The sequence below is a fragment of the Oxyura jamaicensis genome, chromosome 15 (assembly GCF_011077185.1).
Source record: "Oxyura jamaicensis isolate SHBP4307 breed ruddy duck chromosome 15, BPBGC_Ojam_1.0, whole genome shotgun sequence".
Lineage (NCBI taxonomy): Eukaryota > Metazoa > Chordata > Aves > Anseriformes > Anatidae > Oxyura > Oxyura jamaicensis.
In genome coordinates, this window is record NC_048907.1 from 6978212 (window position 1) to 6986489 (window position 8278).

At 52.9% G+C, this 8278-nt stretch overlaps 1 long non-coding RNA gene across 1 annotated transcript; it reads right to left on the bottom strand.

Annotated features, from left to right (window-relative positions):
- Positions 1-2357: 2357 nt before the first annotated feature.
- LOC118174719 lies at positions 2358-5936 on the bottom strand. Its single transcript, XR_004754749.1, has 3 exons — positions 5784-5936; positions 4137-4351; positions 2358-2636 (listed from the first exon to the last, which is right to left on the bottom strand). It is a non-coding gene; the product is annotated as an uncharacterized LOC118174719 (long non-coding RNA).
- Positions 5937-8278: the final 2342 nt, after the last annotated feature.

An 8278-nucleotide genomic window follows, 5' to 3' on the forward strand; every position in this document is an offset into this window, starting at 1 on the left:
CTAAATCTTCAGGTGGAGAAAACACATTTCACGCCCATGGGCTGACCCACAGAGCACCCCTGCTCACCAGTCTTGATTCCCAAATGCTGAATCTTTGATGAGAGCAAGGGCAGCCCCCGAAACCCTCACTGACTTTTGAAACTCTCAATTTTTGGTTATAAAGTTTTCCGCATGCTGATATGGGTTGAATACCATGAGAGGGCCTGTCCTCATAATGCATCATCACTTGTGTCGGCATCGTCACTTGGAGCTGAGCTTCTCCCAGTTGGACACCTCGTGGTCCTGTGCGATCCCATGGGGCCAAACATCTGCATGGGTTGCAGGGACAGGACCCAGTGCCCCAGAGCTGTTTCTACCCCTGGCAGCTGGTGCCTGGGATTCAGGTGGGCAGTCCCACCACCACGTTGTCAGCACCCCCCGTAGGGTCTGCAGGAGGAACTTCATTGCTCCCTGCTCTGAGATGTCCCACCTGTGGGCACATCTCTCCTCACTGAGCAGCCTTGACCTCCTTGTGGTGGCTGGTGGGGATGGTGAGCTGCTGGCCTTCAGGCTGGCCCAGTTATGGCCACTGTGGTTGTCCATTGGGGTCTCCAGCCCACGCAGCTCCTGATTTGTTCCTGGTGACACAAGGTGACACAGGAGGACCCATCCTAGTGCCAGCTCCCAGCAGCTGGAGTGTTGGGTGTGGGGTCCTTCAGCCTCCTCCAGTGCTTCTCTCCTGAAGGGTTTTGCCATGTGTCAACACCTGGAGTGGGATGGGCCATGAATAAAGCTTCCTGGGATCAGAAAGTCAGGGGGAGCCACAAATCTCCAGCACGGGACAGGTGACACACATAACGGTGCACGTACGCACACGCTGCTCCCCATCTCCTCGGGCTCCTCCTGCTCCTTCCATCTCTTTCATTCTTCTGAAAGGAAACTTTGCCATTCCTGGGCTTTGTTGGTGGCGGGGAGGATACTGGATAAAGAGTCTGAGAAAGTGAAAGAGGGTGCGCCAGGCTCCAGGAGGAGAAGGAGGGGAGAGCAGGAGAAGGAGGGATTCTCGGTATCTACAAGGGAATTAAAGCGCTTTTACTAGAGTGAAGAAATCATCTAAAGAATGGCAGGCGAACAAAAGCAGCAAGGCTATGGACAAGTCGTTCTGAATAGATCCAGATCCCCTTAAGTTTGTAACACCCCCTACACACTTCTTTTTTTTCCCCTTCCCCCCCTTAAGCCTTTGCTCCTCACTCCCTCCAAGAACAAATGCAGAGGGAAAAAAAATACTAAAAAACCCACGAGGGAGGGGAGGAGTGGAAGAAAGCTAAAAAAAATCAAATAAAATAAAAGGTAATCCTCAGCCACTTTGCCCCTCTGGGGGCTGCTCTGGGCCAGATTAAAGGTCCGGTGTGAAACCATTCTGCTATTCAGATGCGATAAGCAGGATTTACAAGCAAAGAGAAAGAGAGAAAAGAATGGGCGAGAGGAGAAAAGGAGAATTATTTGTGTCTCTTAATACTTGTTAAGCACTTCTCTTTTGCTAGACCAGACAAGACACAGCTATGCTCAAAGTCCGTGCACAATCCTGCCCGCTTGTGTCCCCCCCCTCCCCGCTTCCCCCTGCCCCCTCCGAAGCAAGCAGGCAACACTTTGTTGCTACTGAGCTGAAATTGGTCTCCTCTCCGAGCGGCACACAAAGAGAATGGCAATTAACCTTCCTGTTCCCTGGTGACAGCGATCTAATCAGCGCTGCGCCTAGGCCTGTGCCAGCCGCTCAAAGGCAAAGCCCCCGTGTTTGGGGGGAGACGGGGCGGCGAGGAGGGGGCTGCGGCTGCACCCCGCACCGGGACCGGGATGGGCGGTGGGGGGAGAAGGGGCTTGGGTTGCTTCCATCGCCGAGGCCAGCTTGTACAGCCCTTGGAGGATGTAGGAGGAGGTGTCGGTGGGAGCCACAGCCTCAAGGACAGAGGCCAAGGCAGCTGTGGGCTAGTAGTAGCCCACCAGGACAGTGGGGAGCCCCGTTGTGGCTTGGGGCGGTGGCAGGGATCCCACCCCAGGTGATGTGGGCCTCGATGCTCCCTCGTGTGACTCAGGAGGACGATGCTCTGGGAGGAAGAAGGGGAAGCCAGCCTCCCATCGCCAGCATTCCTGTCTGGGAGAGGGAGGCACCTGGGGGGCTTCACAGCTGAGAACTACGTGCTGAGACCCGCAAATATAGGCCTCGGTTTTGAAACTTCTCCATAAGCTCGTAAGCTTTTTATTTTTTTAATGGAAAATAGGCTTGTTAGAAAAGCCTCAACCATCCTTCACAAAAGAACCACTACTCATCAGTGCCACTTTTCAGCAATCCTCTTCCACTCCATATTTTTCCATTTTTGCAAGAGCTGAGGATGAGAAACAGCTAGCATGTTGTTAAAAGACCAAGATGTAAGTGTTGGGTTTGTGCTACTTTCAAGGAGAAAAAGTGAACCTCCCAGGGGTCAGCTGAAAATTGAGAAGTGCTTTATTATTTTAAACCTCTGAAAAATCCAGCTAGTTCTCTAATTGTGGCCATGGATCCAAGTAACTGAAGCAGAGGTCTCAGAATCAGCCTTTTGCTTGCTGATGAGTGTGGTCTTAGATCCCAGCAACACAGAAAAATGACAGTGAGATGTCCTCTAGAAGAGGAAAATATATATATATATTTTCTTGCTAGTTCTAAAGGAAAAAAAAAAAAAAAAAAAAAAAAAAAAAAGTCATCTTCAGAACTATCGATGGAATTTTCTCGAGCAGTGAAATTCACCTGTTCTTCAAGTGCTACAACAAACATTTCCTACCTCAGCTGAGCAGGAGACCTGGGCATCCATCTTGGGGACATCCTGATGGGACAGGGACATTATGGTGCGGCACTTTGACACCATAGAATCCCCTCCACTTTGGTTGTGCTGCCCTTCTCTTTGTTCCTAGCATAACAGTGCTCTTATTTAATATCTGGTGGCCTTCCTCCAAGACACAACATCATTTCAGGGATGAATGTGAATTCAGACAGGAAGCACTGTGCCTATAACCACTGTTTAAAACCCAATTCCTGACCACATATGCATGGTGCAGAGCCCAAAGCTTCAACCCTGGTGGCAAGGGCCCTTCCCTTGGTCTTCTCCAGGGCCCAGCACTTCTCAGGGCATGTTAGCATGACCCTATGGCAGCGCTCAGTGCTCAGAAAGGTGCCAACACCTGGAGCTGCCTAACCTCCTCAAGGGCCTCCCTGCTGAGGGACAGACCCCCCACAACCCAGGGGGTAGAAGGAGCGATGGCGGGACCCCCTGAGCTGGCCTGGGGCCTACCATGAGGCCGTCCATGATGGAGGCCCAGCCCTCAGCCTGCTGCAGGGCTTTGGCCAGACGGGCACAGGCGTCTCCATTACACAGAAAGGAGGAGCATAATTGAGCCTAAATTGATTCAAACAGAGGCAATTAAAGCAAAACTCGGCCCCCCGCTGGGAAAGCGAAGGCGCGGCTTATTTTTAACTCATAACCACCACAACAACCACAGAAACGTAATTAAGGGGCAGCGTTACGCACACCCCCTTCAGCCCCAATGGCAGGCAGAGTGAAATTGACCCCCCCCGTCCCCGTCCCCCATCCCATTAGCCCCCCCCCAGCGCCCAGCCCCATCGCAGCCAGCACCACGGACAGCCCACCCCATACCACCCGCCCCCCTACAGCGCCCACCCCCCTGCTATAAGGCCACCCCCTGCTATAGCGCCCGCTCCCCACTTATACCCCCTGTCCCCCCTACTTATAACGCCTGCCCCCCATAGCACCCACCTTGCTATAACGCCCACCCCGCTATAACACTCCCCCCCCCCCGCTATGACACCCCCCTCCCCGTTACAACTCCCGCCCAGCTATAATGCTCACTGCCCCGCTCGTAACGCTCACCGCCTCCCCAGCCATAATGCCCACCCATCTATAACACCCACCCCTATTTATAATGCCCACCCCGCTTAAAAGCCTACCCCTCTATAACACTCACCCCCCTGTTTTTTACACCCACCCCACTGTAACACTTGCCCCTCTATAACTCCCACCCCACTATAACGCCTACCCCACTATAATGCTCACACCCAGCTTACTACACCCACCCCGCTATAACACGCACCCCACTATAACGCTCACCCCAAATCCTCCAGGCTCTCCCATTTTCCAGCCCCAGAGCTGCTGCCCCGGAACTTCGCTGCCCCCAGCTCTTCTCCCAGCCCAGAAGCATCCCAAGCACGGCTCCGTGCCGCAGGGCAGGGCTGGCGAGGTGCAGGAGGCATGGTTACATCACATGAATCCTTCTCCTTTCTTAGGTGGAGACCCAGCGCAGGGCTGGATCGGCGTTGCTCTGTCTGCAGAGCAAACAAGAACCATCAATTAGAAGTAATTACCACCCCCTCCCCATAACTTAAGAGGCTAATATTAGGCTTCATTTTTAAGAAAGGTAATTTGACGGCCATAAATTACAATTATAAAAACTTCATTAGAGTCGGTAGCAATCCATCCACCATTGTTCTAATTACACACTGTAGGAGTAATGAATGCTAATGGTTTAATGTACAATAATTACCACAATTGAAAAATAATAATAATACAGAACAACCTCAGTTATCCAAATGTCACGGGGGACGTGGAACGGGCTGGGGTAATCACGATTTCAGATAATTGAGGGGCTCTTCAGCGTGATTAATAGGTGCCACGACCTCTGCGTGGGGAACAAGGAGCTTTAAGCGACGGCAGCGTGGTCAAGTGAGGCAAGGCTCAGGGCAGAGGGTGGAAATCGGGTATCTTCCATCTTTGTTTTGGATTTTACAAGATACTTTAAAGGTAAAGTAAATGTATTGTTTTGCAACGGAACTGTGCCACCTCCTGATGAGTTTCAGGTGTGGTCGGCGGAGTTTGAAGCAGAAATATGGGAATTGGGCTCTGAAACCCACTCACACTAAGCCCCATTGTGAGAAGCACTGGGAGCATTTGCCGCACCGGGCAGAGCACAAGAGGCAGTTTTGCCTCCCTGCAACACAGAACTGCGGGAATTTCAGGTGGGAAGGGACCCCAGGAGGTCTTTAACCCATTCTCCTGCCCACAGCAAACTTGGCGCAGGGTTTGGGCCAGGTTGCTCAGGGATTTCCCTAGTCATTTCCCAAACACCTCTGAGGACAGAAATCCCACCATCTCCCTGAGCCCCAGTGCACTGCTCGTTCACCCCCACAGTGACTTTATTTCCTTACGTCCCACCAGATCCTGCCTTGTTCCAGCCTATTCCCCTCTTCTCTCCTCCTCTCAGCACAGCCCAACCAAGTCCCCAGCCTCTCCTCCCTCCAGCCTGACCAACACCCTGGCAGCCTTCATTAATTTCTCAACTCCTTAGTCCATCCCAGGGGCAGGGGCTTGCTTTTGTCCTTGCTAAAGGCCCACATCTCCTGCTAGACACTTTTCATTCCCCTAGCCTGGCTTCCCTGCCCCGTGGCAGGATGAACCCCACAGGTTGCCACATCCTGACCCTGCTGAGGAGCATCCCAGCTCATCCCCGGGTCACACATAGCACACCTCAAACCTATTGAACAGAGGAGCTCTCGGGACAGATCTATCTAGAATCTCTCTGTAACATAAAACAAACCTACAACAAAAGGCTTGACCCCACCGGTCCTTTGAACAAAGCGCTCAGCTTGCTCCAGCGTTTGATCCTAGTCGGAGGAGGTGGTTCTGGAAGTAGAGACGTGGCGTTTGCCTTGTTATCCTCCACACCGCATTATCCTCCAGCAGTGGGTCAGGGCATGCTACCTGGAGGTTACCTTGTCACTCTGCCACCCTGCCTTTGCTTAGGTTGGGGCACAAAGTCAACCCAAAGTAGTTTCACCATCGGTCTGTCTGCAAGCGGCATATGAATGGGTCTTCTCCCCTTCACAGCAGGAAGGGGTTTATGATAGGAAATCAATCTGCTGTCTCCCCTTCCTCTGACACAGGCTGCACAGGGAATATGAAAAGCATTACAGGCTAGCAAAAGCCACTGAAGAAGAAAGAAATCAAGTCTCCAGAAGAGAGAACAAAGCATGTCTGCTGCCTCATGAAACAAAACAGTGACAGGAGGAGCAGAACCATGGATCACCGCTGAATGTTTTCCCAGCTCCTCAGGTCTGCCCAGTTAGGGACCCCAGCAGACCACCCATGGGTGCTGAGGAACGTTGGGTGCTGATGAGCATCATGAGAGCTGCGCTGACGCCTTGCACAGATGGGTGCTGCTGGGGCTCGCTCTGCTCCCCAGCCTAGGTGGCTGGTGGGAGGGCCAGGAGATTTGGGTGACACTTTAAAAGATAAGTTTTAGGCTTTTTTATTCTTGTCTCAATAAGGAGCCCAGTAGGAAGGGAAATTATGAGAGAAATCAGGCTTTCCCATTCGTTTGCTCCAGGGATTGGAAGATGCCACCTAACTGCACCCTTCCCAGCCTTGACCCCGTGACTGAAGCAACTCAATTAAAGCTTGTTGCCAAGACATCCCTAAGAAACAACAAGAGGGGGTCAAACCCAGGATATTGGCCCCGGGGTTCCTGTTCCTACAGCCTTGACAAGGTTACAGAACACAGAAAAGCTCCCTGCCACCACAGGGTGCACTGACATCTGTGGGCATCCCCATCCCACCGACCCGCAGGCAGCCCAGCTTCTGTAAGCCAGCTCTAAGAGCAGATCCCATCCACAGCCTGACTGGGAACAACGTGTTCTTGGTGTGCTTCCTCTCTAATAGGATCCTAATTTATAAGAAAGCAGATAATATATCAATGGAAATTAACTTCACACTCTCCTTACACTGGCAGGTTGAGCTGCAGGTGAGTGCAATGTAATTAAGAAATTAAAAGGTAATTTCCACATATGCTTTCTGCTAATCTAGCTCGGCAATCATTTAATTTACAGCAGGGGACTGGCAAGGAGGCAAGCCAAAATAAATAAGATAATGCTACGTTTAATCGCTCGGTGCAATGGCAGCGGTACGGAGGGGGGTCGGAGCGGGGCCAGCAGGGTGAGGAGCAGGGAACTGGGGAACCCCCTGGGGAAACTGAGGCACGGAGCAGCCCGAGGCAGAGAGCACCTCCACGGCACCAGAGGGAGGGACGAGCACTGCCACCAGCTGGAGGGGACACCCGGCCACACGGAGCCTCCCGGTGCCGTGCCGGCCTTCATGCACTGCGGATGAAGGATGCCGGGCAGAGAATTTGGGCTTTGGGAGCACCTGGAGCCATGCATGCCACAGCCCCCTCAGTGGGGGCAGGCGCCAGCCCCGGGGCCTCAGCAGGGGATGCTCTCCATGCAACTCCGGCTTTTTGTTCCCAAGCCCCGCACCGTGTGGGGCGGGAATGCCTCCTAGCCCCATCCCCTCCTCCAGCCCAGCTCCCTCCGATGCACAGACCCAGATGCTTCCCCCCTGAGCGGGGAGAAGCATTCATATGGGAGCTTAATCCCCCAGAGACGTGGGGACATGGGGATTACGGCTGACCTGGGGAGATGGGGCCAGTATTCGGGCTGCTGAGGCAGGGAGGTGGCCACCTGGCCCCATCCGTGGTCCACCAGTGACACACGGACCTGTGCCGATGGCTTCGGTGACAGCAGTGACACCCCTCCGTCCCCCACCGTAACTCATCCGGTGAATCTCCGCCCGCTTTTGCCGACCGAATTATTCCCAGCGCGTGGGGAGGTTATATTTGTCCTCTTCAAGTGGCTCTAGAAACGGTCACATAATATTTGCCCAGCAAATTGTTAAACGACAATTCTGCTGTCACTCACCGAGTCCATTATTCGTGGGGCACTTGTTTGCTCGCCCCACCGCTCGCTGCCTGCTCCTGCCCCGAGGGGTGACCTGAGCCCCCAGCCCCAAGAGGTGCTGCCTGAGCCTGGCACCTGCAAACCCATCCTCGAAGGGGCACCGGGGTCTGCGTTCACCCCCGTGCTGGGAGAACCCCCTGCCTGAACTGGGGCAGGAGCTCTGAGCTGCTGACCCCAGGAGGGACTCGAGCGCCGGCCCCAGGTGAGCTGCTTCCCCTCCTGGGATGAGAACCACCTGCACGGAGAGAAGTCATGAACACGGAGAGAAGTGTATGCATCACCTTGAAATACTGCACAAAAAGTGGGGGAATCATTTACAGGAATTCATTTTTTTAATGAACACTCATAAAAACATAAAGATAAAATTTTCTGTTTTCATTGCAACCACTTAAAAATGGGTTGGAGGATTTCTTGCTTGGTTGTTTTTTTGTTTTTTGTTTTTTTTTTTTTTTTTTTTTTTTTTTT